The 13,207-nt window shown below is 42.1% G+C and overlaps 1 long non-coding RNA gene across 2 annotated transcripts; it reads left to right on the forward strand.

Annotated features, from left to right (window-relative positions):
• The first annotated feature begins 1,115 nt into the window (after positions 1-1,115).
• Positions 1,116-10,707, forward strand: LOC123327684. Of its 2 annotated transcripts, XR_006639638.1 has the most exons (4): positions 1,116-1,662; positions 6,277-6,465; positions 6,561-6,663; positions 10,361-10,707. It is a non-coding gene; the product is annotated as an uncharacterized LOC123327684 (long non-coding RNA). The 2 variants fall into 2 exon arrangements; XR_006542344.2 differs by having other exon boundaries at positions 6,277-6,663.
• Positions 10,708-13,207: the final 2,500 nt, after the last annotated feature.

Below are 13,207 nucleotides of genomic sequence, written 5' to 3' on the forward strand. Positions count from 1 at the left end.
TAATGACAGCTTCATCCACTTCAATCCTAAAGCCAGAAATTCTGGAACATCTTTAGCTCTCCCCTTTCCCTCAGCCCCTGTGTCCCTCACCCAAAACTCCAGAATTCTTAACTGTGTCCCACAGCATGGTGGAATTCAGCTTCATCTTCCTATTGCCAGAGCCCCTGCCTGAGGCTGACTACCAACTCTCACTGGATCCTACGAAAGCTGCCTGATTGCCCTTCAATGCATCCTCCTTCCTGCAACCAGAATATTCTTAAATGCAAAGCTACTGTGTTCCTTCCCCACTTAAAACTCTTTAGTGTCTTTCCATCACATTTCAGTGAACCTCGGAAGGCCTGTCTTGATCTCAACCCTGCTTACCTCTGGTGACTCTTCTTGAGCCACTCTCCACATCTCACTAGATTCTCCAGCCATAGCTACATGACACTTACTTCAGTTTTTTAAGCATGTCATGTACCCTATGGCGTGTGTGTTGTGCTCAGTCACTCAGTTGTGTGTGACTCTTTGCGACCCCATGGACTGTAGCCCACCAGTCTCCTTTGTCCGTGGAATTCTGCAGGCAAGAATACTGGAGTGGGTGGCCATTTCTTTCTCCAGAGGATCACCCTGACCCAGAGATCGAACCCATGTCTCCTGCATTGGCAAGCAGATTCTTTACCCATGTGCCAATTTAGACAGACACTCTAAATTGTCCCCAGCATCCATTGTCCTCTTTTTAGTAACAGAACCAACCCCACTCCCCCCTAGATTTAATATGACACAGGACACCCAGCTAGTGACTACTTTTGTCAGTCTCCCATGCCATTGGATGTGATGAGTGGCCAGATTTTTGTGACTGGATTGTGAGAAAGAACAATATGTACAACTTTAACTTACTGGCTCAGATGGTAAAGAATCTGCCTGCAAAGTGGGAGACCCAGTCCATGGTCAGGAAGATCCCATGGAGAAGGAAATAGCAACCCACTCCAGTATTCTTGCCTGCAGAATTCCATGGACAGAGGAGCCTGGTGGGCTACAGTCCATGGAGTCACAAAGAGTCAGACACACCAGAGCTACTAACTATAACTTTACTTCCCTAGAAGTAAACTGATTGCCCTTTGTTTCTTCCTTAGGGCTGGAATGCAGAAGTGGAGCTAGAAAATAATCTTTAACCATGTGGATGAGGATACAGGAAGGCTATAAAATGGAAGGAACCTGTGACTCTGAATGTTCCGGTGCATATGGATATTTGAACAGGTTAAGCTGTGCGTTACTCAGGATAGTTTGGTTGATGCTGTAACAAACAAACAAATCTCAAAGCATGGTGGCTTAACATAACAGAGGTTTATTTTTCACTTATGCTCCATGTCCAACCTAAATCAGTAGAGTGGTTCTGCTCAGGGACCCAGCCTAACGGAGGGCTTCATCTAAATATGCTCTTTAATGAACACACAGGAGTCCAACCGTGCTCTGTTGCTTCAAGTTTCCAGCTGGGAATCAACCACATCAGTCCACTCAACAGTGCAAGTCACACAGTCTCATCTCATTCAAAGAGGGTTGAGGATGGATAATCCTAGTGTGTTCCCAGAAGGAAGAGAAACCCAGAATATTTGTGACCAGTCCTAAAGACTATCTGAGCTTCTGGCTTAGTATACCTTAGCTTGTGCTCCCCCCAAAAAGGTAAACTCTCTTTCTCTTGCTCAAATGTTTATAGGATATTTTTTGTTTCAAAATGTATATTTTTATTTTTTTATTTTTTTTAATTTTATTTTATTTTTAAATTTTACATAATTGTATTAGTTTTGCCAAATATCAAAATGAATCCGCCACAGGTATACATGTGTTCCTCATCCTGAACCCTCCTCCCTCCTCCCTCCCCATACCATCCCTCTGGGTCGTCCCAGTGCACCAGCCCCAAGCATCCAGTATCGTGCATCGAACCTGGACTGGCAACTCGTTTCATACATGATATTTTACATGTTTCAATGCCATTCTCCCAAATCTTCCCACCCTCTCCCTCTCCCACAGAGTCCATAAGACTGTTCTATTTTTAAAATTTCACAAGACTATGTCATCCCATTAATTCTTCCCACAATCTTAACCCTTGGGAATCCTAAATTAACTATTTCCTTTGTGTAAATACTTCCAAATATTTATCTAAGTATCTGATCTCTTTCCAAAGCTCCAGGACTAGGTTTTCAACTGTCAAATTTGACAAGCTAAAAACAATTGACTATATTAATTTTATTCTCCTCTTAAATTTGATTCTTCTAACAGCATTTATAGTCTTTTTATTTTTAGTTTTATTTCTTTTATCTGTGCATCCCCAGTCCCTAGAATAGTGCCTGGCTTGAAAAGGGGCATTGTATACTTGGTGAATCAATGAATAAATGTATATTATCATGATCTGTCAATGGCTCCCCAAACCTGCAATCACCCCTGACTCCAATCCCTTCCTTACATGTCTGCAGCATGGCCCTACTACCTGTCACTTCTGTGTATTTAAACGCCCATCACCTATCAACTAGATTATTACAATAGTTATCATCATCTCCAATTTTTCCATTCTCCTGTCCATTTTATGCAGCCTTCTCATATTAATTTCCTTGAAGCATGTGTCTAATCTATCATTTATTCTATAATCCTATAAGGAGCATGCATCTTATGCAAGTATCTGAAGATAAAAACAAGTGAAGCAGTCTCCATGTTTGAGTAGCTCATGTTCCAGAGGGAGGGAGAGATGTGTCTAGAGACCCAGAGCAGGGAGAGCAGGGCCAAGACAGAGGAGCACAGAAGCAAGAGACAGATGTGACAGATGCTGAACCAGTCAAGAAGTCACAGGAGAGGGGACATTTACGTCACGTCCTAACAGACAATTAGACATTTTCAAGCTTGCCATTAGACAGAAATAGGAACTATTCATCATTTGAGTCAGAAGAGAAAAAGGAAAGAATGTATGCTAACCGAGGTTCGTTTAGAAGTGGGGATTAGGGAAGAAAACTGACAGTGATTATATCTGTGGACCTCCGTTTTCTCTCTGACACATAAGAGGGATGAAGAACAAGTCACTGGGCTGTGTCATCTTCCAGTGAGATGTGCTGCCAGCTGGTGAGGACGACTTCCAGTTCCCCACACCTGCTGGAACTCTCTAGCTATTTCCACGACATTCGATTTCTGCTGATAGTATTAAATTCACCCACATTAGGAAGCTGCCATTCCCTGCTCTTCCTTGCACATTCTCACCATTCAGGCTGCAGTCTGGCTTTCCCCGGAATGCTTAGATAGACATTGCTTTCCAGGGGAGGGAACCTTTAGTCAAGTAAATTGCTGCATGGGTTTCGTAAATTCACAGCAGACCCAATTGCTTGGAAGCCATAGCACTCTTTTTATTTACATAAGCCAGGCTTTTTTTGAGAGAGAAAATAGGAGAGTTTTCTTCTGGCAGGGTGGGAGTATGTGGGGAATATTATTTTTGGAATTCTAAGGGCTGATCTTTGAATATAGTGCCAAAGCCTGGAAAATCAAAAGCATAGATTTTATAAATAAGTCACAAAGAACAGAAAGATCACAAAATAACAGCTTTTGCCACATGACATCATTTCTGCAATATACACACACACCATCAAAAAGAATACTGTCTGACCAGCAGGTGAAAGAAGTGGAGTTTTATAATTTAAGTGCCTCTTGTATGCAAGGTTCTTGGGTGATAAAAGAAAATTAGGGAGAGGGGCGATTCAAGGGGGAGGGAACATATGTATGCTTATGGCTGATTCACTTTGTATGGCAGAAACCAACACAATATTGTAAAGTAACTGTGCTCCAATTAAAAATAACTTTTTAAAAAAAGGATCATATAATCCAATGAGAGTGATGGACAAACCCTCTTCACAGAGACATGTAAGGAGTGTCTTTTGTCTTCATATTGACCTAGACTTTGCTGTGATTCCTGGCTCTGTGCTTGTGCTTCCAGAAAGCATACAGTTTTTGATAAAATTTTCCAGAAATGTTCACAGACTTTCCCCTGATGAATTTTCAGGAGAACTAAAAGTGTAACCAAAATACACAGATCATCCAAATAAACTATCAAACACCAGCAGAAACAGGGGGATGGATTGAGCATAACATCCCCTGTCTTTTGATAAATACTTAGAAACAGCAAACTGGAGGCTTTTAAAAGAGAAAACCTACGCCCTAACAGTTTTCCAAGGCATATGCTTGAAAGCCTTTGTAGCTAAGTAATAATTATTAGGCAAATTAATTAAATTACCTTTACAATCAGAAGTACACTACTCTGCTTACTCTAAGAATTATACAGGATTACCTTGAAATCTCCTTGAAATTGGTCTAGAATTGCTTTCTGGTAAAGAAATTCTGAAAGACAGAGGTTTTCCTTTTCTTTGTGTTTTTTGGTTTGTTTGGTTGGTTGGTTTCTTATTTTGTGGGCAGATCAGTGAGAAAAAAATGAATGCCATGAAATTAGCTTCTCTTTTGAAAGGACCCGCCCCCCCCCCCCAACCTTTTTGGAATATAAATTTTACTATTGCTCAAGAAAATATAGACTTGCCAAGGGACCTTTTTTAAAAAAAATCCTTTTGATTGAAAGAAAGAAAAATAACCTAGACAGATGGGAAAATATCAGAAAGCCTTTAACCTTAATTAATAATTACTGGAACTGAGAGAAAAGCTTAGAGTGCTGTTCAAGTTCCCTCAAGGAAATGTCAACCTCTCATCACCAGAGAAGACCTTTACTCAACACCCAGGACTCCAAGAGAAGGAGGGATATGTCACAAGCTATTTCAGTTACGTGGAATTTTCTTAGGCAAGCCCAGTCAATTCTGAGCATGCGTGTTGTGGGTGCAGCCAGGGTCCCGCCCAGATCCCCATCAGCTGACCGCAGCAGCCACGTCCCAGCTGCTGGAAGCGTTGGCCTCGGAGGTAGTGATAGTCGCCCTCTTCCCAAGCACAGCTGTCTCAACTGAGTGACAGTGTCCTGTCAGGAAGGTTGTGCCCCACCCCGGGAAGGGATGCAACTGCTGGCAACCAAAGACTGTCTGACACGGAGACACAAAGGCTGGGCTCTGCCTCCCTGTGAGAAAAACTCCGTGGGACAATTATGGCCCAGAGCATCCTTCGGGGCCCGGCTGAACCTAGTCTGCAGGAGAACTTTTCCTCAAGTAGCCTTGCTCTCCTGTCAGTTCTTGCTCTCCCAATTTTTCTTTCTCCTGAGAGTATTCCCTCAACAAATCTCTTCCACAAGAATCCTTGTTTCAGGCACTGCTTCTGAGGAAGCCAACCTGAGACAGTGCAACTAAATAAAATCTGAAACACTCTTACACCATTTCTACAATCCCCTTTCTGCTTCCTTTCCTCTATGCTAACAAATATTCCAGTTTTTTTATACTTTCTTTCTTTCTTTCTATATTTTTAATCAAGCTCTTCCCTCAGAAAATGATCTGACAGAGTCAGCTTCTTACACTTTTTAAAAAATGTATTTATTTGACTGCACCATATGGGATCTAGTTCCCTGACTAAGGAACAAACCCAGGTCCGCGGCACTGGAAGTGTGGAGTCTTAGCCACTGAACCACCAGGGAAGTCCCAGCTCCAAACACTTTTATGATAGCAGGTTTCAGGGTTTCTCTGTCTCTCCTGAGGTATTGCATTATATTGCATTTTAACAAGATGCAAAGAACATGACTGGAATTAAGGGATTCATTGTTAGTAGCTAAAGACTTTTGAGGCAGTGGAGTTAACTTTTCAGCCCCTAAAGCAATACATCACAGGTCTGTACACACTCTACCTAAAAACAAGTTTCACCTTAATTAGAAAGGTTTGGTGTCATTTGTTTTTGTAAATTGATAACCCCTGACATCACTGCAAATACACCGAAGAACCCTTCTGCTTCCCCTACTCTTTGGAAGGTATGGAGGGCATTCTGAAGGCAGGAGCCAAGGATCTCTCTCTTTCCCCCACTCCCATGTTTCCTGGACTCATCCTATCCCAGGAATCACAGACAATGAGCTAATCAGTTCAGCATTGTCCCTTGGAGTCTTATCTGCACTGAGGGAAGGGGGAGGAAGTCACAATATCGTCAATATACTAAATCCAAAAAGTACAGAAGTAAAAAATCCTATTTAACTTACTAAATCCGACTTCTTAAACTTACCTCTAGAATCAGATTTTTATGACTCATAGTTTAGGAAACACCAATATGATCCAATGTCCTCATTTTACACATAAGAACTTGAGTCTCCTCCCTCTCTCTACCCCGAATGTCCCTTCTCTGTTTTGCCAGCTCCCTGGGTGTGGACCAGCCCCAACTCTGCAGGGATGTGCTGCATCCTAGAGCCCGAGCTGTGTCCCTGCTGACCACGTGCTCCGTGCCCTTACCAGTTGCTGCGCCACTCTCGCTGGTAGACAATGCAGACTGCATGTCCCACCTTCGAAGATGACTTTCCCTGGTTCCCAAGTCGGTGTTTGCAATGTGAGAATCAGGCCTCCTGCTGCATATGTATGAACAGACAACATTGTCCCATACCCAAGTTGGCTAAACAAGTAACCTGTTTGCTTTTATTGGAGGTGTTGCTGTGGAGCTGAAATGCACCCTCACAGACCTTTTTTTGTGGAATTACACCTGTTTGAATTCACAACAATTCTGTTCCAGTGACTTTGAGGATTCAAGGTATTTGTTTCCGTCAACATTTTTTTTTTCAATGATTCATATTTTTTAAACATATAGTGATTCTAGATACTTCTCCCTCCTTGTTTAGACTATCAACAATCACTGTTTAATAACAGCTTGACTTTTTGATCAAAGAAGTCAAACTGAAAGGCACTTATTCTATGAAAAAGCAAAGAATTTACATTCAAAATCCTTTGGCTTGTCTTTCAGCTCTAATCATGAGAAAAGGACACAGGGTTCTTCAGAGACATGCCATACTGTCTGCATATTTATAAAACCATGAGAGCCACGAGGGTGGGGGAGGGACATCTTTAGAAATAAACTCTCAGACTTCGAGTTCAGCTAAGGAAACTGTAGCAAAATGCACCTATGGCTGAAAAGAAAATCAGTCATTTTATACCCTGTTTAGTATTCAGCCTTTTATCTGGAGCAATGGCAACCCACTCCAGTGCTCTTGCCTGGAGGGTCCCATGGACGGAGGAGCCTGGTAGGCTGCAGTCCATGGGGTCGCTAGGAGTCGGGCACAACTGAGCGACTTCACTTTCACTTTTCATTCTTGTGCATTGGAGAGGGAAATGGCAACCCACTCCAGTGTTGCCTGGAGAATCCCAGGGACTTAGGAGCCTGGTGGGCTGCCGTCTGTGGGGTCGCACAGAGTCAGACACAACTGAAGTGACTTAGCAGCAGCAGCAGCAGCAGCAGCAAGCAGTATTCTTGCCTGGAGAATCCCATGGACAGAGGAGCCTGGTGGGCTACAGTCCATGCTGTTGCACAGAATTGGAAATGACTGAAGCAACTTAGCATACACACTTGCATGTTTATAAAGAAACTATTAGGACAACTTGCTTTTTCTCCACTCAAATTGTCCCATGGGCACAGCAGTGAGGCATCCCAAGGCCAGTCTGTTGCAGCCCACGGCCACCTTCACTAAGCACAGCCTCCCTCCAAATTTCACGGAGGACAGCCTCAATGCTGATCACTATTAGGGCCTGCTAATCTGTTTGGGGCTTCACACCCCTCTTCCCTTCCAACAACATAAACAAGAATGATTTCCTAACCAGCCATGCTCCTAATTCATTCTCTCTGCAAATAGGGCGAGGAGAGGAGCAAAGTAAAAGGCATTTACCCACAATTATATGCAGAGATATAATATTTGAAAGTTCAGTTTAGTTCAGTCACTCAGTCGTGTCCGACTCTTTGTGACCCCATGAATCGCAGCACGCCAGGCCTCCCTGTCCATCACCAACTCCCGGAGTTCACTCAGACTCACGTCCATCGAGTCAGTGATGCCATCCAGCCATCTCATCCTCTATTGTCCCCTTCTCCTCCTGCCCCAAATCCCTCCCAGGTTCAGAATGTTTTCCAATGAGTCAACTCTTGGCATGAGATGGCCAAAGTACTGGAGTTTCAGCTTTAGCATCCTTCCTTCCAAAGAACACCCAGGGCTGATCTCCTTCAGAATGGACTGGTTGGATCTCCTTGCAGTCCAAGGGACTCTCAAGAGTCTTCTCCAACACCACAGTTCAAAAGCATCAATTCTTCAGCGCTCAGCCTTCTTCACAGTCCAACTCTCACATCCATACATGACCACAGGAAAAACCATAGCCTTGACTAGACGGACCTTTGTTGGCAAAGTAATGTCTCTGCTTTTGAATATGCTATCTAGGTTGGTCATAACTTTCCTTCCAAGGAGTAAGTGTCTTTTAATTTCATGGCTGCAGTCACCATCTGCAGTCATTTTGGAGCCCCCCAAAATAAAGTCTCACACTGTTTCCACTGTTTCCCCATCTATTTCCCATGAAGTGATGGGACCAGATGCCATGATCTTCGTTTTCTGAATGTTGAGCTTTAAGCCAACTTTTTCACTCTCCACTTTCACTTTCATCAAGAGGCTTGTTAGTTCCTCTTCACTTTCTGCCATAAGGGTGGTGTCATCTGCATATCTGAGGTTATTGATATTTCTCCCGGCAATCTTGATTCCAGCTTATGTTTCTTCCAGTCCAGGGTTTCTCATGATGTACTCTGCATATAAGTTAAATAAGCAGGGTGACAATATACAGCCTTGACATACTCCTTTTCCTATTTGGAACCAGTCTGTTGTTCCATGTCCAGTTCTAAGTGTTGCTTCCTGACCTGCATACAGATTTCTCAAGAGGCAGGTCAGGTGGTCTGGTATTCCCATCTCTTGAAGAATTGTCCACAGTTTATTGTGATCCACACAGTCAAAGGCTTTGGCGTAGTCAATAAAGCAGAAATAGATGTTTTTCTGGAACTCTCTTGCTTTTTCAATGATCCAGCAGATGTTGGCAATTTGATCTCTGGTTCCTCTGCCTTTTCTAAAACCAGCTTGAATATCAGGAAGTTCACGGTTCACGTATTGCTGACGCCTGGCTTGGAGAATTTTGAAAGTTAAAGGGGACCTTAAACATGGTCTTGAAAAGTACTTTGCTTTTCATCCAGGAAAATTCTGCTGTTTCAGGAAGGCATGTCATCATTGCTTCTCTCCATGCACTTCTGGAGCAGGTGTGTTTTGTAGTCATTAGCAATGTAGCCAGCCTCTCCCTTCATACAACTTCACTAAGGATTTGAGCCTACACACATGCACACACACACATTTATCTAGGGAGTGGGAATGAAAGGCAGTATGAAATAAAAGGGAAAATAAATGATGTTAATGAATGGAGTTCAGAGTCAGCTGAGCAACTCTTTGGGTCCCATGGAAGATTCCAGAAGCACTATGTTTAGAGGTTTGATAGGCCACTGGCTAAGGCTGAGGCTCAACAGGCTTCAGCTGGTGCAATCTGTCTCCCCAGTGTGCTTTGAGTCCCCTTCCTGCTCCAACACACACCTCACTCCTTTTATTTACAAATTTAATTTAAAGTAGTGCACGTGGGTCTTCGAGAAAATTGTTAAACAGCTGGAAGAACAGATATTGTAAACTGAAAAGAAATTGTTCATTTTGCTAAAGTGTATTTGTGTGTGCGTGTGTGTGTGGCCAGAGCTAATTCTGAGCAGATTTTGCTTTTGACTTCTCCAGGAAAATATTTATTTTCTTTGGAGTGTGGAAATACTGTTCATTCCTGGCGAGAGCTGATTGTTTGCTTATATTAGTTTGCCAGGGCTACCATAACATAGTACTCTGGACTGGGTGGTTTAAACAACAGAAATTTATTTTCTCCCAGCCTGGAGGCTAGAAATTCAAGATCAAGGTATCCACAGGATTGGTTTCTTCTGAGAAAGAAAATGAACTGTCATTGACAGTTACCAAATCTGAATTCTTGTGCCGTTAGCTTTCAGGTTAAGCTCAATGGAAAATTTCTTCAATTTAAGATTCTCCAAGAAGACAGGAAATCTAAACTATATGATAATCCATAGCGTCATCTATTTAAGTGCTTTTTCACACTGCAAATGTGTCTTTTCAGGAACAGTTTGCCTTATGTCTATAAAAGGTATTAAGCAGTAATGCATCTCACACTTTATGATTGGTTTTCTCTTGGCCTCACCTTCAGTCTACAACTTAGCAGAGTGTATCTACAGTTTCCAATGGAAGATGTTAGGGGCATAGTTCTACTGGGGTTGACCATGAAGTTAATAAGCTTTTCCTCACTACCCAACACACCAAAGCTTTATGGAAGAGAACACCATTTGCGACTTGACTCTTAAGCTCAATTATGCTTTATTTTGTTTTCTTCCTCAGGACAAGACCCTTTAAAAAAAAAAACAGCTGGGTTTGAAGCAAGTTGAGAAACCTATAATGTGTATTATTGATTATTTTCCCATCTCTGCAAAGGCAAAGATACTAAAAATAGTGAAGCCACTTATCACAGCCTCCTCCAAGGCCCTGTGCTGAATTTCGCATTTGTACTTTCCTATTCTTGAAGAGAACTTCCCCACTGCCTAATATACAGGCATTCTAAAACCTGGATTCATTCTTGAACCTGTGAAAATCAGGCCACACCAGCCTGGGAATAAAGTCAGAGACAAAAGAATATTTTTCTAATTCTACAACATCTTGTTATGTTTAAAATAAATTAACAGAATTTGGTTTGGTTCCTTTCTTTTTTTTTTTTTAGTATATTACAAATGTGTAAAAATCTTCCCTCAAATGCTGCTAAAGTGGGCAGCAAGAACCATGAGACATTTATCTTTGTTTTTCTTTCTAAAAATGAGTGAAGAAAAACTGTTGCAAAAAATTTGTGCAACAAAGCTGAATCGTAATGATTCAGCTGCAGCTTAAAAACTTTTGATAATTACAGTGTAATCTTGGGCATGGGAAGCCTGTTTGCACCCTTGTATTAGTGTCATACGGCTGTCAGAACAAATCACCACTAACTTGGTGGCTTAAGGCACAGAAATTTATGCTGTCACAGTTCTGGAGACCAGAAGTCCAAAATTGAGACATCGGCAAGACTCCCTACAATGACTTTTGGGGAGAATTTTTCCTTGTCTCCTCTGGCTTCTGGTACCTTCTGGCCTTCCTTGGCTTGTAGCAGCATAATTCTGCCTTAGTCTTCATGTGGCATTCTTCTGTGTCTCTCTGTGTGCAGATCTCTTTCACCTTTCTCTTAAAAGACAGGTCTTTGGATTTAGGCTCACTCTAAATCCAGAGTGATTTCATCTGGAGACCTTCAGGAATTCTGTCTGCAAAGATGTCATTTCCAATAAGGTCACATTCTGAGACTCTGGGTGGACATGGGTTTTGGGGAACAATATTCAACTCCTGACAACTTGTGGGATAATATTATTAGCTATCTGTATTTAATTGACTGTGGTTAAAGCCTTTGACCATATGGAACACACCAAACTGTGGAAATTCTTAAAAAGATAAAATATCAGACCACCTTACCTGCCTCCTGAGAAACCCATATGCAGGTCAAGAAGCAACAGTTAGAGACACAAGGGAACAACAGACTGGTTCAAAATTGGGAAAGGATACACCAAGACTGTATATTGTCACCCTGTTTATTAAACTTATATGCAGAGTACATCATCCAAAATGCTGGGCTGGATGAAGCACAAGCAGGAATCAAGATTGCTGAGAAAAATATTGATATCTCAGATATGCAGATCAGTTCAGTTCAGTTGCTCAGTCATGTCTGACTCTTTGTGACCCCATGAACTGCAGCACGCCAGGCCTCCCTGTCCATCACCAACTCCCAGAGTTTATTCAATCTCATGTCCATTGAGTTGGTGATGCCATTCAATCATCTCATCCTCTGTCATTCCCTTCTCCTTGCATCTTCAATCCCTCCCAGCATCAGAGTCTTTTCCAATGTCAGTTCTTCGCATTAGGTAGCCAAAGTATTGGAGTTTCAGCTTCAACATCAGTCCTTCCAATGAATATTCAGGGATGATTTCCTTTAGAATGGACTGGTTGGATCTCCTTGCAGTCCAGGGGACTCTCAAGAGTCTTCTCAAACATCACAGTTCAAAAGCATCAATTCTTCGGTGCTCAGCTTTCTTGATAGTCCAACTCTCACATCCATACATGAGTACTGGAAAAACCATAACCTTGACTAGACAGAGCTTTGTTGGCAAAGCAATGTCTCTGCTTTTTAATATGCTGTCTAGGTTGGTCATAACTTTCCTTCCAAGGAGTAAGTGTCTTTTAATTTCATGGCTGCAGTCACCATTTGCAGTCATTTTGGAGCCCCCCAAAATAAAGTCTGCCACTGTTTCCACTGTTTCCCCATCTATTTCCCATAAAGTGATGGGACCAGATGCCATGATCTTAGTTTTCTGAATGTTGAGCTTTAAGCCAACTTTTTCACTCTCCTCTTTCACTTGCATCAAGAGGCTCTTTAGTTCTTCACATTCTGCCACAAGGGTGGTGTCATCTTCATATCTGAGGTTATTGCTATTTCTCCCAGAAATCTTGATTCCAGCTTGTGCTTCATCCAGCCTAGCATTTCTCATGATGTACTCTGTATATCAATTAAATAAGCAGGGTTACAATATACAGCCTTGATGTACTTCTTTTCCTATTTGGAACCAGTCTGTTGTTCCATGTCCAGTTCTAACTGTTGCTTCCTGACCTGCATACAGATTTCTCAAGAGGCAGGTCAGGTGGTCTGCTGTTCCCATCTCTTTAAGAATTTTCCAGTTTGTGTGTTCCACACAGTCAAAGGCTTTGGCATAATCAATAAAGCAGAAGTAGATGTTTTTCTGGAACTCTCTTGCTTTTTCGAAGATCCAGCGGATGTTGGCAATTTGATCTCTGGTTCCTCTGCCTTTTCTAAAACCAGCTTGAACATCTGGAATTTCACGGTTCACATATTGCTGAAGCCTGGCTTTTGAGCATTCCTTTACTAGCGTATGAGATGAGTGCAATTGTGTGGTGGTTTGAGCATTCTTTGGTATTGCCTTTCTTTGGGATTGGAATGAAAACTGACCTTTTCCAGACCTTTTCCACTACTCAGTTTTCCAAATTTGCTGGCATACTGAATGTGGCACTTTCACAGAGTCATTTTTTAGGATTTGAAATAGCTCAACTGGAATTCCATCATCTCTACTAGCTTTGTTCATCGTGATGCTTCTTAAGTCC

Source organism: Bubalus bubalis, chromosome 10 (genome assembly GCF_019923935.1).
Source record: "Bubalus bubalis isolate 160015118507 breed Murrah chromosome 10, NDDB_SH_1, whole genome shotgun sequence".
Classification (NCBI taxonomy): domain Eukaryota; kingdom Metazoa; phylum Chordata; class Mammalia; order Artiodactyla; family Bovidae; genus Bubalus; species Bubalus bubalis.